This window comes from Chlorocebus sabaeus, chromosome 4 (genome assembly GCF_047675955.1).
Source record: "Chlorocebus sabaeus isolate Y175 chromosome 4, mChlSab1.0.hap1, whole genome shotgun sequence".
In the NCBI taxonomy this organism is placed as follows: domain Eukaryota; kingdom Metazoa; phylum Chordata; class Mammalia; order Primates; family Cercopithecidae; genus Chlorocebus; species Chlorocebus sabaeus.
In genome coordinates this window covers 62033405-62052178 of record NC_132907.1, presented here as the reverse complement: position 1 = coordinate 62052178, position 18774 = coordinate 62033405, and the positions used below count along the sequence as shown (strand labels likewise).

Below are 18774 nucleotides of genomic sequence, written 5' to 3'. Positions count from 1 at the left end.
CAACATGGTACATGTATACATATGTAACAAACCTGCACGTTGTACACATGTACCCTAGAACATAAAGTATAATAATAAAAGAAAAGAAACAAAAAAAGATGATATACATGCAGCCAACAAATACATGAAAAAATGCTCAACATCACTAATCATTAAAGAAATACAAATCAAAACCACAATTAGATACCATCTCATGTCACTCTGGTTGGCTATTAAAAAGTCAAAAAATGGGCCAGGCGCAGTGGCTCATGCCTGTAATCCCAGCACTTTGGGAGGCCGAGGTGGGCGAATCATGAGGTCAGGAGATGGAGACCATCTGGCTAACACAGTGAAACCCTGTCTCTACTAAAAATACAAAAATTAGCCGGGCGTGGTGGTGGGCGCCTGTAGTTCCAGCTACTCGGGAGGCTGAGGCAGGAGAATGGCATGAACCCGGGAGGCGGAGCTTGCAGTGAGCCAAGATCACGTCACTGCACTCCAGCCTGGGTGACAGAGTGAGACTCGTCTCAAAAAAAAAAAAAAGTCAAAAAATGACAGATGTTGCTGAGGTTGCACAGAAAAGGGAATGTTTATACACTGTTGGTGGGAATGTAAATTAGTTCAGTCCCCATGGAAAAGGGTTTGGCGATTTGTCAACTTAAAACAGGACTACCATTCAACCCAGCAATCCTATTACTGGGTATATACCCAAAGGAAAGTAAGTCATTCTACCAAAAAGACATGTGCGCTCGTATGTTTATCACAGCACTTTCACCATAGCAAAGACAATGCATCAACCTAGGTGCCAATGAATGGTGAACTAGATAAAGAAAATGTGGTACATATACACCATGGAATACTATGCAGCCATAAAAAAGAACGAAATCACGTCCTTTGCAGTAACATGGATGCAGGTGGAGGCCATTATCCTAAGTGAATTAATGCAGGAACAGAAAACCAAACACCACATGTTCTAACTTATAAGTGGGCGCTAAATATTGAGTACACAAGGACATAAGAAGGGATAATAACACTGGGGACAGAGTGAGAATTAATTAATTTTGAGACAAGATCTCACTCTGTCACCCAGGTTGGAATGCAGTGGCACAATCACAGCTCACTGCAGCCTTAACCTTCAGGGATCAAGTGATCCTCACAACTTAGCCTCCTGAGTAGATAAGATTACAGGCATGTGCCACCATACCTGGATAAATTTTTTAAAAAGACAACTTTTTTTTTTTTTTGTAGAGACAGAGTCTCACTATGTTGCCCTGGCTGTTCTCAAATTCTTGGGCAAAAGCAATCCTCCTTCCTGGCCTTCCAAATGCTGGGCTCATAGGCAGGAGCTGCCTTGCCCACTGACACTGGGGGCTACTAGAGGAGGGAGGATGGAAGAAGGGTGAGGGTTGAAAAACTACCTATGCCCACTACCTGGGTGATGGGATCATTTGTACACCAAACCTCAGTGACACACAATTTACTAATGTGTCAAACCTGGACATTTAGCCCCTGAACAAAAATAGAAGTTGAAAAACACTGGGCAAAGGATTTGAATAGACTTTCTCTAAAGAAGATATACAAGAGACTAATAAGTACATGAACAGCTGCTCAACATCATCTGGTAGTTTGGGAAAATGCAAATCAAAGCCTCAGTGAAATACTACTTCATGTCTGCTAGATGTGTAAAATAACAAAGAAAACAAAATAGGAAGCACTGGCCAGGATACGGAGAAATTAGAAACCCTCATACATTGCAATGGGATTGTAAAATGGTGCAGCCATTTTGGAAAACAGTTTGGCAGTTCCTCAAAAATTTAAACATAGAGTCACCATATGACCAGGCAATTGTGCTCCTATGTATATGCCCAAGAGAAATGAAAACATATGTCCATACAAAAACTTGCACATGAATGCTCATAGTAGCATTATTCATAATAACCAACAAATATAAACAACCCAAATGTCCATCAATAAACAAACATAAATAAACAAAATGTGGTATCTCCAAACCATGGAATATTTTCAGTCATAAAAAGAAATGGTGATCTGATTCATGCTACAACATGGATGAACCTTGAAAACATAATGCTAAGTTAAAGAAGGCAGACACAAAAGACTACATCTTGTACAGTTCCATTTATATGAAATGTCCAGAATAAGAAAATTCATAGAAACAGGAAGTAGATGGGTGGTTTCCAGAGCTTAGAAGGAGGGAATGCAGAATGATTGCTAATGCGTCAGGGGTTTCTTTTTGGAGTGATGAAAATATTTGAAATTAGAAAGAGGGGATGGTTATGCAACCTTATGAATATGTTAACACCCATGGAAATGTGCTTCAGTGCTGAATTTTATGATACGTGCATTATATCTCAATAAATTTGTCATTGAAAAAAAACAGGTTTCGAGGCTGCCTTAGAAGCAGCTGCGCTCCCCAAGCAGTGGGTCTAAGGTGCTTATTTTCTGGGACCAGAGGTGAAACATGATGTATGAGTTCTGACCTGGCATCATTTATAAAGAGATTTTGCCTGGCGCTGTGGGGTGTGACTATAGTCCCAGCTACTTGGGAGGCTGAGGCAGGAGGACTGCTTGAGCCCAGGAGTTGGAGGCCACAGTGAGCTATGATCACGCCTATGAATAGCCACTGCACTCCAGCTTAGGCAACATAGCAAGACCCTGTTTTTAAAAAAGAGAAAAAGAGATCTTGCCCAAGAGGACTGCCTGAGAGTGTGATGGGACACAACAGAGAGACAGTCCGTGTGGAGATGGCCACCCCATGCTAAGGTTGCCAGTGGTGATGAGTGACCAACCAAAGCAGAGGCCATCCCCTACCTCCAAGTGAAGAGCAACAGTCAGAGAGCTTCCTGGCCAGCCCATTGGAGTAACCAGGAGAGAAGCATCAGCTCAAATCATTTAACATGTTCAGAGAAACTCCAAGCCTGAAGGGTTAGAAGTCCCAGAAAGTGCAGGCCCGTGGAGGAGAGGCTCCCAGAGGAAAAAGAGAAGCAGGCAACCACCCCCTTCTTGAGTGCAAGCTTCTGCCTTGAGCAGGCCACAATGAGGAAAGGAAGGTGCTTTAAGTTGACATAAAGTCAAGAGTTCCAATTATTATACTGCATCAGACATATTAATTTCTAACATTAGTTTTTCATGTGGCTGAAAGCAATCAGAATATTTTCTTTCTTTTCTCTCTTTTTTTTTTTTTTTTTTGAGACAGAGTTTTGCTCTTGTTGCCCAGCCTGGAGTGCAATGGCTGATCTCGGCTTACTGCAACCTCTGCCTCCCAGGCTCAAGTGATTCTCCTGCTCTAGCCTCCTGAGTAGCTGGGATTACAGGTGCGAGCCCCCATGCCCAGCTAATTTTTGTAGTTTTAGTAAAGACAGGGTTTCACCATCTTGGCCAGGCTGGTCTTGAACTCCTGGCCTTAAGTGATTTGCCTGCCCCGGCCTCCCAAAGTGCTGAGATTACAGGAGTGAGCCACCACGTCTGGCCGTGATCAGAATATTTTTTACCTCTTAGAATGAAAGATAAACTATGGGGTTCGCCTAGGTTTCATACATATATGGGTAAGAACTAGCGCCACAGAGCATCCGGTGCCTATTCCTCAACATAGATGTAATCCGAATAAATCACTACAGAGAGTGGTAAGTCCTATGATGAAATAATAGCTCAGATGAGAGATGAAGATGTGACATCAAGTATATGGGGAAAAGGGGAAAACATAGGTATAAAAATCGACAAATTTGGCCGGGCATAGTGGCTCATCCGAGCCTGAGGCGGGAGGATTTAAGCTCAGGAGTTTGAGGCCATGGCGAAACCCCGTCTCTACAAAAAATACAAAAAATAGCCAGTCGTGGGCGAGTTAGCGGCCTCTGGTGTGGGATGGCCGCGGAGCCGGGCGGAGCTGGCCTGAGGCTTCCGGGGCCGGCTCTCACGCCCGCTATGCAGGCCACGCCCCGGTACGGTCGCCATGCCCAACAGAGGAAAGCGACCCAAGTTCCAGGCCCACGACACCTCCTTCGGCCGAGTGACCGAAATGGATTACGCCAACACGGATCCGCCGGTCGTGAGGTCTGGAAGAGTCAAGAAAGCCGTAGCCAACGCTGTTCAGCAGGAAGTAAAATCTCTTTGTGGCTTGGAAGCCTCTCAGGTTCCTGCAGAGGAAGCTCTTTCTGGGGCTGGTGAGCCCTGTGACATCATCGACAGCAGTGATGAGATGGATGCCCAGGAGGAAAGCATCCGTGAGAGAACTGTCTCCAGAAAAAAGAAAAGCAAGAGGCACAAAGAAGAACTGGAGGGGGCTGGAGGAGAGGAGTATCCCATGGATATTTGGCTGTTGCTGGCCTCCTATATCCGTCTTGAGGACATTGTGAAATTTTCTCTGATTTGTAAGAATGCTTGGACTGTCATTTGCACTGCTGCCTTTTGGATCAGGTTGTACCGAAGGCATTACACGCTGGATGCTTCCCTGCCTTTGCGTCTGAGACCAGAGACAATGGAGAAGCTGCGCTGTCTCCAGGCTTGTGTGATCCGATCTCTGTACCATATATGTATGAGCCATTTGCTGCTCCAATCTCCAAGAATCCAGCCATTGCAGAAAGCACCCCCAGCACATAAAAGAATTCCAAATGCTTACTTTTCTGGTGCAGAAAGATTGTTGGCAAAAGACAGGAACCAATGTGGAAATTCAACTTCAAGTTAAAAAAACAGTCCCCTAGGTTAAAGAGCAAGTGTACAGGAGGATTGCAGCCTCCCGTTCAGTACGAAGATGTTCATACTAATCCATACTAGGACTGCTGCCTACTGCAGGTCACCACCCTCAATTTCATCTTTATTCCGATTGTCATGGGAATGATATTCACTCTGTTTACTATCAATGTGAGCACGGACATGTGGCATTATCGAGTGAGACTGGTGTTCCAAGATTCCCCTGTCCGTGGTGGTCGGAAACTGCACAGTGAACAGGATGCACAAGTCATCCTGGATCCAGTGCACAGCTTTTGACTCTGATTGGTGGCACCCTCAGTACCCATTCTCCCTGAGGTCATAGTTACTGCTTCCCATCCCTTGAGGGCAGCCCCGATTCTCGTCCATTAGTAATCAGATTCCTGTTTGGACAGGGCGGCTGGATTGTATATTTGGTTAGTAATGTACATGCTCTTCAGGCTCTAGGGCTCCTGTTAGGGGAGGGAGAAATGTTGAATCAAGAGGAAAAACAATTACTATGCTTTGTAAACTTTTTTTTTTTCTTTTTTTTTTTTTTTTGAGACGAGTCTCGCTCTGACGCCCAGGCTGGAGTGCAGTGTCACGATCTCGGCTCACTGCAAGCTCCGCCTCCCGGGTTCACGCCATTCTCCTGCCTCAGCCTCCCGAGTAGCTGGAACTACAGGCGCCCGCCGCTATGCCCGGCTAGTTTTTTGTATTTTTAGTAGAGACGGGGTTTCACCGTGTTAGCCAGGATGGTCTCAATCTCCTGACCTCGTGATCTGCCCGCCTCGGCCTCCCAAAGTGCTGGGATTACAGGCTTGAGTCACCGCCCCTGGCCCTGTAAACATATTTTAACGTAAAAATTTGCATTAAAAAATAGCCAGTTGTGGTGGTGCGTGCCTGTATTCCCAGCTACTTGGGAGACGGAGGTGGGAGGATTGTTTGAGTCTGTGAGGTCGAGGCTGCAGTAAGCCGAGATCGCCCCACTGTACTCTGGCCTAGGCAGCAGAGTGAGATCCTGTCTCAAAGAAAGAAAGAAACTAATGGACAAATTTGAGCAGCAGATTAGATGTGGGAAGTAACAAAGAAGGAGACATTAGAGATGACTTCAAGTGTTCTAATTTGGGAGATCAGGTGATTGATTGTCATAACAGCTGAAGGAAGGAGGAAGGAGCAGATACTAGTGGAGGAAAGGAAGATACAAAGCTTTTTTTTTTTTTTTTTTTTTTTTTTTTGAGACGGAGTCTCGCTCTGCTGCCCAGGCTGGAGAGCAGTGGCATGATCTTGGCTCACTGCAAACTCTGCCTCCCGGGTTCACAACATTCTCCTGCCTCAGCCTCCCGAGTAGCTGGGACTACAGTAGCCCGCCACCATGCCTGGCTAATTTTTTGTATTTTTGGTAGAGATGGGGTTTCATTGTGATAGCCAGGATGGTCTCAATCTCCTGAACTTGTGATACGCCTGCCTTGGCCTCCCAAAGTGCTGAGATTACAGGCGTGAGCCACCATGCCTGACCCCTCAAAGTTTTGTTTTCAACATGCTGAGCTTGAGGTTCATGTGTCACGGAAGGGTCAGAAGCCAGGAACCAGTTGAAAGTACAGCCTAGAGCTTTAGGTAGCAATTCAGGTGGAATAGATTTTTAAATTTTCAGGACGTTGGCCAGGCACGGTGGCTCATGCCTGTAATCTCAGCACTTTGGGAGACTGAGGCGAGCAGATCACCTGAGGTCAGGAGTTTGAAACTAGCCTGGCCAACATGGCAAAACCATGTCTCTACTAAATGTACAAAAATTAGCTGGGTGTGGTGGCAGGCACCTGCAATCCCAACTACTCAGGATGCCAAGGCAGGAGAATTGCTTGAACCTGGGAGGCGCAAGTTGCGGTGAGCTGAGATTGAGCCACTGCACTCCAGCCTGGGCAACAGAGCAAGACTCTGTCTCAAGAAAATAAATAAATAAATAAATAAACAAACAAACAAATTTTCAAGACATGGATAGCAAGGGAAGCACAAGGCTAGATAAAATCACGTAGGGAGGAAGAGCATAGGGTGAGAAAAGGGCTTGAGATTTAATCAACATTTAATGATTAGTGGAAGGTGCCAAGGCAACTATAAAGGAGAAGGTAGAAAGATCTAGAGAAAAAGAGAACATGTAATCACACAGTCAGTACAAGAAATGAATGAGGATGTCTGAGACACACAACCACTCCTTTCAGTAGCACAAGCAAAATAAATATTGGTGATGGCCAATCCAATAGTAACAAGGTGCTGTTTTCCATAACATGTTAGCTAACAGTCTTGACCAACTGATAAGGAATGTTGCCTGAGCAAATGGTGAACTTGCCCCTTACCTTTGCCTGAAATGTGTGACTTAAACTTGCAAGGTAATTGGATTGGGCTGGGCTTTGGACCATGGTTCAGAATGAAGTGAACTGTTGACTTCCGGATCATTTATAAGATCCCAAATACCTTCACATGGTGTAGAAGGCCCTTCCTGCTGTGGCCCCTGACTCTCTTCTAATCTTCTCTCTCACTGCTTCCCTTGCTCATCCTACCCTTCAAGCAATCCAATTACTTGAATATGCCAAGTGCTCCCTCACGCCTGCATGCCTTTCACTATGCTGTTTCTTCAGCTCGGAATACCAGTCTCTGGTCTAAAACCCTTTGCCAACTTCCCCTAGTCTTGGAATCACTTCAAATCTAATTGTGTGCGACACTATCTTTACCTACTGATGAACAGAAACAACCCCACAATAGAGCTTCACACGACTTAAACTCCCCATGAGAGAAAGGGTTCAAACCTTAGCGAAAACCCAGCTTTTAAAAATTTTGCTGGACACTGTGTCCCATTTGATATGCATGCTATCAGACTATTTGACTGAAGCCAGACTTTTTTTTTGAGACGGAGTCTCGCTCTGTCACCCAGGCTGGAGTGCAATGGCATGATCTCAGCTCACTGCAACATCCACCTCCCGGGTTCAAGTGATTCTCATGCCTCAGCCTCCCAAGTAGCTGGGATTACAGGTGTGCGCCACCACTTCCGGCTGATTTTTTGCATTTTTAGTAGAGACAGGGTTTTGCCATGTTGCCCTGGCTGGTCCTGAACTCCTGACCTCGGGTGATCCACTTGCCTTGGCCTCCCAAAGTGCTGAGATTACAAGTGTGAGCCACCACACCCTACCCAAAGCCAGACTTTTGAACTTACTCACTTATAATCATGTTTCTCCCTCTTTGTGAAATAACATGAAATCCTTCTCCCCACCTCAGTTTCATGAAAACCTTCCCCTTCTTCACCTGAATATTACAAAATCTCTCCTCCCCTGAGTGTCACAAGACAGTTCTCAGCCAGGCTTTTTTTTTTTTTTTTTGGGTCAGCCAAGAATGAAAAAAAAAAAGAAGTAAAAGAATGCTTGTCACATGACCTCTGTTGTTTCTTACTTAGAATTCATAACCTGAGCCTAATCATGAGAAACCATCAGAAAAATTCAAATTGAGAAACAGTCTACAAAATACCTGGCACTCTTTGAGAGTGCCAAGGTCAAGAAAAACAAGGAAAGACTGTGAAACTGTCACAGATTAGAGGGGACTAAAGAGCTTTGACAAATGATGCAATGTGGTATCCTGGAACAGAGAAAATAATATAGTGGAAAAACTGGAGCAATTGGAAGGATCTGAGTTTAGCAGAATAGTTAATAGTATTGTACCAGGATCAATCTTTTATTTTTGAGAAATGTACTGTACCATGGTATGTAAGATATTAACATTAAGAAAGCTAAAAGAAAGCCAATAATCTGATGTATTAAAATAACTAAGGTGTGGTCAGGCATGGTGGCTCACGCCTGTAATCCTAGCATTTTGGGAGTCTAAGGTGGGCAGATTGCTTGAGCCTAGGAGTTCAAGACCAGCCTGGGTAAAATGGTGAAATTCCAACTCTACACAAAATGCAAAAAATTAGCCACACTTGGTGGTGTGTGTCTGTAGTCCCAGGTACCCAGGAGGCTGAGGTGGGAGGATCACCTGAGTCCAGGAGGAGGTCAAGGATGCAGTGAGCCATGTTTGAACCACTGCACTCGAGCCTGGGTGACAGAGTGAGACCCTGTATCACAAATAAAATAGTATAATAAAATAATTAAGATGTGAAGGCCACCCAGTTTCTCGGTGGCGATCAGCCCCCTTCTTCCTTCCTTAGTTCTTGTCATGACAAGTCCTGACATTAAAAGTTTAATTTCCACACTACCTCTTTGACTACATCTCAGGCCATCTTGCCTTTGATGGATCCCACCCTTGTCATCTGACCTTCTAGTTCCCAGGACACTCTGAAGCTGGCTCCACTGCAGGGCCACTGTGCTTGTTGCTTCCTTCTTCTTGGAACCTTTCCCCGTTCCCTCTTTGCAGAGTTGGCTTCTGTCTTTCAAGTCTCAGCTTCATGTCACCTTCTCAGAGAGGCCTGCTGTGACTGCCTACCCCAATAATCTCTGTCACAGCACTTTACGTATTTTTCTTAATTGCCCTAATCATAGTCTATAATTTATTGATGTATTTGCAATCTTTCTTCCTTTAGAATGTTTGCTGTGTGAGGGCAGAGACCACATGTATCTTGTTCTCTGTATTATCTCCCCCTGTATTCTCCTTTTTTTTTTTTGAGACAGGGTGACAAACTGAGACCCTTTGCAGTAGGGCGAATATGGCTCACTCCAGCCTCCACCCCTGGGGCTCAAGTGATCCCTGAGGGTTAGCCCCCCAAGTAGCTGGGACTTGGCAGCTACTGGGCACCACCATGCTAGGCCGATTTTTGTGTGTATGTGTGCGTGTGTGTGTGTGTGTGCCTGTGTGTATATATATACACACTATATATATGTACTATATATGTATACATATACACTATATATGTACTATATATGTGCTATATATACACTAGATATATGTATTATTTTTTTATATATATATATATATATTTTTTTTTTTTGGTAGAGATGAGGTTTTGCCATTGTTGCCCAGGCTTCCCTCAACATTTATATGTTGAACTCCTAACCCCTAGTGTGATGATATTAGGAGATGTGGGTCTTTGGGAATTGATCAGGTCTTGAGGGTAGTACCTTCATAAATAGAATAAGTGTCCTCGTAAAAGGAGCTCCAGAGAGCTCCTTTGCCCCTTTTGCCTTGTGAGGCCATCTGTGAAACAGTAAGTAGGCTATCACTAGATACCAAATATGCCAGTGTTGTAATCTTGAACTTCCCAATCACCAGAAACGTTAGAAATAAATTTCTGTTGTTTATAAGCTACCCAGTCTATGGTATTCTGTTCTAGCAGCCTAAACAGACTAAGATGCCTATAATAGTTGTTCAATAGGCCGGGTGCGGTGGCCCACACCTGTAATCCCAACACTTTGGGAGGCCAAGGCAGGTGGATCATTTGAGGTCAGGAGTTTGTGACCATCCTGGCCAACATGGCGAAACCCCATCTCTACTAAAAATACAAAAATTAGCTGGGTGTGGTGGCACGCACCTGTAATCCCAGCTACTTGGGAGGCTGAGCCAGGAGAATTCCTTGAACTGGGACCTGGGAGGCAGAGGTTGCAGTGAGCCGAGATTGCGCCACTGCACTCCAGCCTGGGTGACGGGACGAGACTCCATCTTAAAAAAAAAAAAAGAAAAAAAAAAAAAGTTGTTCGATAAGTATTTGTTAAATGAATGCCAAAGGATAATTTTCTTTATTTTTTTTAGGCTGAGTCTCCCTCTAAGAGTTAAAAACATGCTGTCATCAAATATATAGTAAGCATGTGTCAAATACTAATCTAACACATTTAATGAAGGGACCAGAGAGATAATAAATCTGGGTGAAGGAGAATTCATGGAACAGAGGTTTATATAGCAGAAAAGACATGCTGAACTAAGTTAGCTAGGTTAAAGGGAAATCTAATTTATGTCCTACAGGTGAATAAACTATAATGTTTAGGATTGTCTTTTATACAGAATAGGAATCACTTGCATCTCTAACAGACAAAAACCTACAAGTTAACAGGTAACTTCCTAAAATCTGGACCCTAATAATAATAATTAACAAGTCAAACAAAGGTACATTCTCCAGATGAATAACACCTGGGTGGACCTGTTCGGACAAAGATCCAGCATGACAGTGAAAGGACATACAATTATCTTTTTGCCTTAATTCTAAGATTAGGACATTTTAAAAGATAGAAGACTGAAAAATATAGAATGAATGTACAAGTGCTCCAACTGAAGTTTGGAAAGGGGAGGTCAGTCAGTTCAGGGGCAAAGCATGGGCATCTATCTGCTTCATCAGGTCTTCCCCCAAAGCCATCACCACTGGATCCAGCATTCATTCTTTGAGAGCCAGCCAATGTTTCATCTTCTCTGTGAAGTCTGTCTAGATTTTCCTCTCACTCCCTATCAGGCAAACTGAGGTGGACAAACCTTGTTATCAAGATGGTGATTGTGGCATGGCATAGTCACTCACGCCTCTAATCCTAGCACTTTGGGAGGCTGAGGCGGGAGGATCGCTTGAACCCAGGAGTTCAAGACCACCTTGGGCAATATAGTGAGATCCTGTCTCTGCAAAAAATGCAAAGAGTCTGGGTCGGGCACAGTGGCTTATGCCTGTAACCCCAGCACTTTGGGAGGCTGAGGTCAGGAGTTCAAGACCAGCCTGGCCAATGTGGCAAACCCTCCACCACCCCTCCGTTTCTACTAAAAATACAAAAATTAGCCAGGCTTGGTGGTGCACACCTGTGGTCCCAGCTACTTGGGAGGCCAAGTCAAAAGAATCACTTTTTTTTTTTTTTTTAATCTCTGTGAGGTGGAGGTTGCAGTGAGCCGAGGTTGCAGTGAGCCAAGATTGCACCACTGCACTCCAGCCTGGGCAATATAGCGAGACTCTGTCTCAAAACAACAACAACAACAACAACAACAACAACAATTCACCATGCATGATGGCATGCGCCTGTGGTCCCAGCTACTTGGGAGGCTGAGGTGGGAGGATGGCTTGAATCCAGGAGGTTGAGGCTGCAGTGAGCCGAGATCGCACCACTGCACTCTAGCCTGGGTGACAGAGTGAGACCCTGTCTCAAAAATAAAAAAAGACGATGATTGCTATCAAGGCCCTAGATTTTTTTTTTCCTATGAGTTGCATATCCCTGGTTTGAGCCAAGACACTCTATTACCCTTGTTACCCTTACTTCCCAGGCCATATTTTTGTTTGTGGATTATACATAAGAGCCCATGTGAGGATTTTCACAAATAATTGAGATAGGCTGTAAAAGAGAATTTGAAAGTGAGAGCCCAGTTTTTTTTTTTTTTTTTTTTGAGATGGAGTCTCGCTCTTTTGCCCAGGGTGGAGTGCAGTGGTGAAATCTCGGCTCACTGCAACCTCTGCCTCCTGGGTTCAAGTGATTCTTCTGCCTCAGCCTCCCGAGTATCTGGGACTACAGGCACGCACCACCACACCAGGCTAATTTTTGTATTTTTAGTAGAGACGGGGTTTCACCATATTGGCCAGGTTGGTCTTGAACTCCTGACCTCGTGATCCGCCTGCCTTAGGCTCCCAAAGTGCTGGGATTACAGGCATGAGCCACCGCACCCAGCAAGAGCCCAGTTTTTACAAACAACAGATGCGTGCTAGGGGTCAGGACAATGCAAGTATGAAATGAGACCAGCTAATGAGACCAGCTGCACACTAGTTAGACGAGTATCAGAACTGCTTTGTCCCTTGGTCTCATGAGATACTACTCTATAAAACACGTCCAAAAGCCAGACTCACATGTATGTCTTTTTCTAGTTTATTTATTTAGTTTTGAGACAAGGTGTCGCTCTGTTGCTCAGCCATTGCATTCTGGCTCACGGCAGCCTTGACCTCCTGGGCTCAAGTGATACAATTGGGACTATAGGCACATGCTACCACACCTGGCTAATTTTTGTATTTTTAGTAGAGATGGGTCTAACTATGTTGCCAAGGCTGGTTTTGACCTGCTGAATTCAAGTGATTCTCCTGCCTCTGCATCCCAAAGTGTCTAGTTTCAGAACTTACTTTATTCAGAGGTATAGCTATCTTTGTGACCAAAATTGTGAGCACTGAACCAGCGACTAGCTTGAGAAGAAAGCATTTCTAAGGCAAATAATACTCCAAGCTGAAAACAGTCTTCTTAGTGCGCCAGTAGGGACCTTTTGGCAAGTGGCATCTTGCCAGAAAATTAACTCAAAACAAATCCCTAACAGCTCAGAGATGGTGGAGGGGAATTTCAGAAACAGTCAGCAGGGCAGGGCCGTGCAACTGCTTACAGGAATTGCCTTACTCACACTTTGATGTTGATTCTCTGCAGAGCTTCCGCGGCTTCAAAACTGCGTGCAGGAATCAGAGACATTACATCAGGAAGATACCGCAGAGATATTCTACTCCATCTCATTCATTGTACAGGTGAGGAATCCAAGGGTCAGAGATTTTAAGGAATTTGTCCAAAGCCACAGAGTGGAGAAGTATGAGTAGAACTCAGATCGCTTGTTGCCTAATTCAGGTGTTTTCAACCCCTTATAAATATGCTAGGGAGGTGTGGCATCCACATGATTTGCTTTTTGGCTGATGTATCTCGATTCCTAGTGCAGAGCTCAGGCATCAATTGGTAAACAAGAGGAAGAGATAGATGTGGCTCTATCTATCTAGTGTATGGGAGCAGCATGTGACATTGTGATGAGATGTGTTAGCACAGGCACAATTTAAAGCAGTGCCATGGCAACCGGCATTCACTCTGGCTCCAGATAACACCGTGAACTACAGGGTGTAGTTGAAAATGGCTTCTCACTTAGTGAGTGGAATGTTCCAGCCTCTGTTTCCTGCAGTGAGTGACTCTGAAATCTACCAAGCAATGTAGCAACAAGACTGGTTCAGGTTATTTACCAAGGGTTGGGGGTTTTCAGCATAACTCACAGGAGAAATAAACTCAGCAGCCTTGGGAATCCCCAAGAATTACTGTGCCTATCTGCAAAGCAGTATGGGTTCGCTTCCTCTGAGCAATGCATTGTTTCAGTGTCTTCCCAGAGCACTAATATTTCAAAGGGGTGCCCTGGGCATGAAGGGAAGGTAATGGGGAAGAGCACCATTTGTTTCTTTCTTACATATTGCAGAATCTGCTGCTACCCTCCCCACAAATTCTTTTTTTTTTTTTTTTTTTTTTTTGAGACAGGGTCTCATTCTGTCACCCAGGCTGGAGTACAGTGGCTTGATCATGACTCACTGCAGCCTCGACCTCCTGGGTTCAAGTGATGCTCCCATCTCAGCCTCTCGAGTAGCTGGGACGACAGGTGCGTGCCACCACACCCAGCTAGTTTTTGTATTTTTAGTAAGGATGTTGCCCAGGCTGTTGCCCAGGCTGGTCTTGAACTCCTGGGCTCAAGCAATCCACTCACCTAGGCCTCCCAAAGTGCTGGGATTATAGGCTTGAACCACCACCCTCGGCCCCCACAAATTCTTAAACCATGATAGTAGACCAGGGGAGATCTGGAATGAGTTAAGTTTCATCAGTAGGATTGAATATTAGGGTCATTTGTCCTGAGATGCTAAAGCCTCCTTGATTTTAACTTAAATGCTCATGTCATCGTTTCTGAAACAGAACTGAAACAGAGACCACTTACGGTCTCATCTCAAAAATAAAAGAGTATGTACATGCTCTTTTATTTTTATTTTTGTGTTTCTAATTGTGCACATTTGACTAAAGACTTCCAGCTTCCCTGACAAGTAGGTGTAGACGGAGACCAAGTTCTGACCAGCGCACTGCGAATGGAAGTGTTGCAGCTTTCTGGGGTGTGCCCTGTCTTTGGGCCTCCCCCTCTTTTCCTGGCTAGCTTGCAGTTGTATTTGTGGCAAGTCATCTTGGACCATGAGGATGAGGACAACCCCCCAGGAATGGCAGCGCAATAAAACATACTCTTATATAAAAATATTGCTACTTATTTTATCACTACTAAAAAAAGAAAGTGAGAGGTATCCAATATGCTAAATAAAGAAGACTACTTCTGAGCAAAACTCTCAAAGCAGAGCTGCACTACCAATCCTCCTTTAAAAAAAAAAAAAGGTGGTGGGGGGGGTGCTGGGCGTGGCAGCTCACACCTGTAATCCCAGCACTTTGGGAGGCCAGGGCTGGAAGATCACCTGAAGTCAGGAGTTCAAGACCAGCCTGGCCAACATGGTGAAACCCCGTCTCTACAAAAAGTAGCCAGGCATGATGGTGGGTGCCTGTAATTCCAGCTACTCGGGAGGCTGAGGTGGGAGAATCGTTTGAACCTGAGAGGTGGAAGTTGTAATGAGCTGAGATCAAACCTTTGCACTCTAGCCTGAGTGACAAGAATGAGACTCCGTCTCAAAAAAAAAAAAAAAAAAAAAAAAAAAAAAAAATTCTTCCTGTGTTAGCAGCTGAACCAATATCCTTACTAATAGCTCCACTAAAACTGCCAGCAGTCATGTTAAAAGTATGTTTTAGGATGCTTGGGACTTACTTGTAGTCCCAAGCCTTGCTAAAAGTAGCTTACAAAATTCGGAGTTTAACAAATGATGCCATTTTACAAGAAATCATGAGGAAGCATGTTCCCTGGGTTGGTTCAGTTTTAGGTTGTTGTATTAATTTCCTACTGCTACTATGACAAATTACCACAAACTTGGCTTAAAACAGCACAACTTTATTCTTTTATAGTTCTGGAGGCCGGAGTCTAAAATCAGTTTCACTGGACTAAAGTCAGTTGGCAGGGCTGTTTTTTTTTCTGGGAGCTCTAGGGAAGATCTGTTTTCTTGCATTTTTTAGTTGCTGGAGGCTCTCTGCATTCCTTGGCTCGTGACTCCTTCCTCAAATCACTCCAACCTCTGGCTTCCATCATCTCCTCCCCTACTTCTGTTGTCAAATCTCCTTTGCTTCCCTCTCATGAGTACACTTGTGATTATGTTTAGGGTCCACCCAGATAATTCAGGATAATCTCATCTCAAGATCCTTAACTCAAATCTATAAGGTAAAATTGATAGGTTCCAGGGCTTAGCATATGGATATCAGCCTACCAAAGTTGAAAAAAGTTTTCATTTTCCTGCTCTGCTGTTCTAATGTTTTGGTGCCATCTCCTTTCATGGTTTTAAAATCACTTTGGACCAAGGTGGGCAGATCATCTGATGTCAGAGGTTCGAGACCAGCCTGGCCAACATGGTGAAACCCTGCCTCTACTAAAAATGCAAAAATTAGCTGGGCACTATGGTGGCTGCCTGTAATCCCAGCTACTCGGGAGGCTGAGGCAGGAGAATCGCTTGAACCTGGGAGGTGGAGGTTGCAGTGAGCGGAGATCGCGCCACTGCACTCCAGCCTGGGTGACAGAGCGAGACTGCGTCTCCGGAAAAAGAAAAAAAAAATCACTTTGGAGCTCCCAAGCGTTACATCCTTACCAGGCCATGTCCAGGCCAGGAAGGGAGGGGTGTTCCCATTCCTGCATCTTTTAGTTATTAATGGACCTGTGCTTTGCCAAAGGTTCCCAGCAGAAGCCACATCAGGTCCCGATAGCCAAGACTGAGTCACCTGCCTGTGCTCTGGCTGCACACTGAACTGAGAATTTGCATGTCTGGCAGTTTTAACCTCTGCATCACAATGTCAGTGCTCCCACCAAGAGGTTGAATGACTGCTAGGGAGGCAACAACTCACTTTTATTTATTTATTTATTTATTTATTTTGTAGAGATGGGAGTCTCGCCATGTTGGCTAGACTGGTCTCAAACTCCTGAGCTCAAGCAACCTGCCCACCTTGGCCTCCCAAAGCGCTGGGATTACAGGCATAGCCACTGAGCCAAGCCTAACAACTCACTTTTGAAAGTCCTGCAGGAGATTCCACAGGCACGAGCCACTCCAAAGAGCCCTTGTTTTCTAGCAGTCATAAAAAGCATGTGTGAGACGGGGCATGGTGGCTCATGCCTGTAATCCCATTCCGGGCATGGTGGCTCATGCTTGTAATCCCATCCTGACACTTTGGAAGGCTGAGGTGGGCAGATCACCTGAGATCAGGAGTTCAAGACTAGCCTGAGCAACATGGAGAAACCCAGTTTCTACTGAAAATGCCAATATTAGCTGGGCGTGATGATGTGCACCTGTAATCCCAGCTGCCTGGGATCTGAGGCAGGAGAATCACTTGAACCTGGGAGGCAGAGTTTGCAGTGAGCCGAGATTGCACCATTGCACTTCAGCCTGGGCAACAAGAATGAAACTCTGTCTCAAGAAAAATAAAGAAAAAAAGAAAAAAGAAAAAATCATGTGTGATGAGAAGATCTGGGGGCTAGGGTGGTGGTGTGGTAATGGGGTGATTTAAAAAAACCTTTTGACTGGAGATCTAGAATTCGAACTAAGCCAGGAACACATCCTCATCTGTAGTGCTTCCAGGCATCTGCATGACTGAATTGTATTCCCCTTCAAATGAATATGTTGAAGTCCTAATCCCCAGTACCTCAGAATGTAATCTTTGCAGAGGTAATCAGATCAAAATGAGGTCACTAGGGTGGGCCTTTGTCCCATATGCCTGGTGTCCTTATAAAAAGGGGAAATTTGGAGACAGACATGTACGCAGGGAGACTGTCATCTGAACATAAAGATGGCCATCTATAAGCCAAGGAGAGAGACCTGGACAGATCCTTCCCTCATAGCCCTTAGATGGAACTAACACTCCTGATATTTAGATTTTGGACTTCTAACCTCCAGAGCTATGAAACAAGAAGTTCTGGGCTGGGCACAGTGGCTCATGCCTGTAAACCCAGCACTTTGGGAGGCTGAGGTGGATGGATCACCCGAGGTCAGGAGTTGAAGACTGGCTTGGCCAACATAGTGAAACCTCCTTCTACTAAAAATACAAAAAATTAGCCTGGCATGGTGGCAGGTGCCTGTAATCCCGGCTACTTGGGAGGCTGAGGCGGAGGTTGCAGTGAGCCGAGACCACGTCATTGCACTCCAGCTTGGGCAATAAGAGTGAAACTCCATCTCAAAAACAAAACAAAACAAAAGTTCCTTTTGTTTAGGCCAGGGGCCCTCAATCCCAGGGTCATAGAACAGTACCATAGACCAGTTAGGAACTGGGCTGCACTGTGGGAGGTGAGGTGAGCAGTGGGCAAGCGAACATTACCGCCTGAGCTCCGCCTCCTGTCAGATCAGAGCTGGCATTAGATTCTCATAAAAGCACAACCCCTGTTGTGAGCTGTGCATGCGAGTGATCTAGGTTGTGTGCTCCTTATGAGAATCTAATGCCTGATGATCTGTCACTGTCTCCCATCATCCCCAGATGGGACTGTCTAGTTGCAAGAAAACAAGCTCAGGTCTTCCATGGATTCTACATTATGGTGAGTTGTATAATTATTTCATTAAATATTACAATGTTATAATAATAGAAATAAAGTGCACAATAAATGTAATGTGCTTGAATCGTCCTGAAACTGTGCCCCCACTTCCCTGCTGCTCCCGATCCAGGTCCGTGGAAAAATTGTCTCCCATGAAACTGGTCCCTGGTGCCAAAAAGATTGGGGACCACTGGTTTAGGCCACCCGGTTTGCAGTACTTTGTTACAGTGGCCCTAGCAAACTTAAAAACCCCGACTTTCTCACTTCTCTTGCACCCTCCAAGGCTGTACCAGCCCCATGCTCCTACCCAGTATGCACCTGGCTCTCCCCTGTGTTTCCTGATCTTCAGGTGGTCTCTTTGCAGTGTTTTGAAAGCTCTTTCGATAGCACCTCTTTCTTGTCATGAAGCCTCCTAGATTCCACAGAGAAAATGTGCTCTCCACTGTTGTGGAGAATTATTATTAAATCCATTCTCTACAACATTATATGGGGTTTTATAAGTCATTCATAAATATACAATATTTTGATTCTGCTGCCATATGTTTTGTGTAAATAGTCATGCTTATTTACAAAAGAGTATTCTATTTAGCTGTCAACCCATGGATGGCAGAAAAGATGTTTCATATTTGTGTGTGTGTGTGTGTGTGTTTAAAGCACCAAACATAATATCCAATAATTTTTGTTATGACACACTTGTTCTTTCAGGATAGTGTGTGATAATCAAGTTGTTCTTTTATTTAT

At 44.7% G+C, this 18774-nt stretch overlaps 1 pseudogene; it reads left to right on the top strand.

Annotated features, from left to right (window-relative positions):
- Positions 1-3907: 3907 nt before the first annotated feature.
- On the top strand, positions 3908-5041 carry LOC103215244 (transmembrane protein 183A-like; annotated as a pseudogene).
- Positions 5042-18774: the final 13733 nt, after the last annotated feature.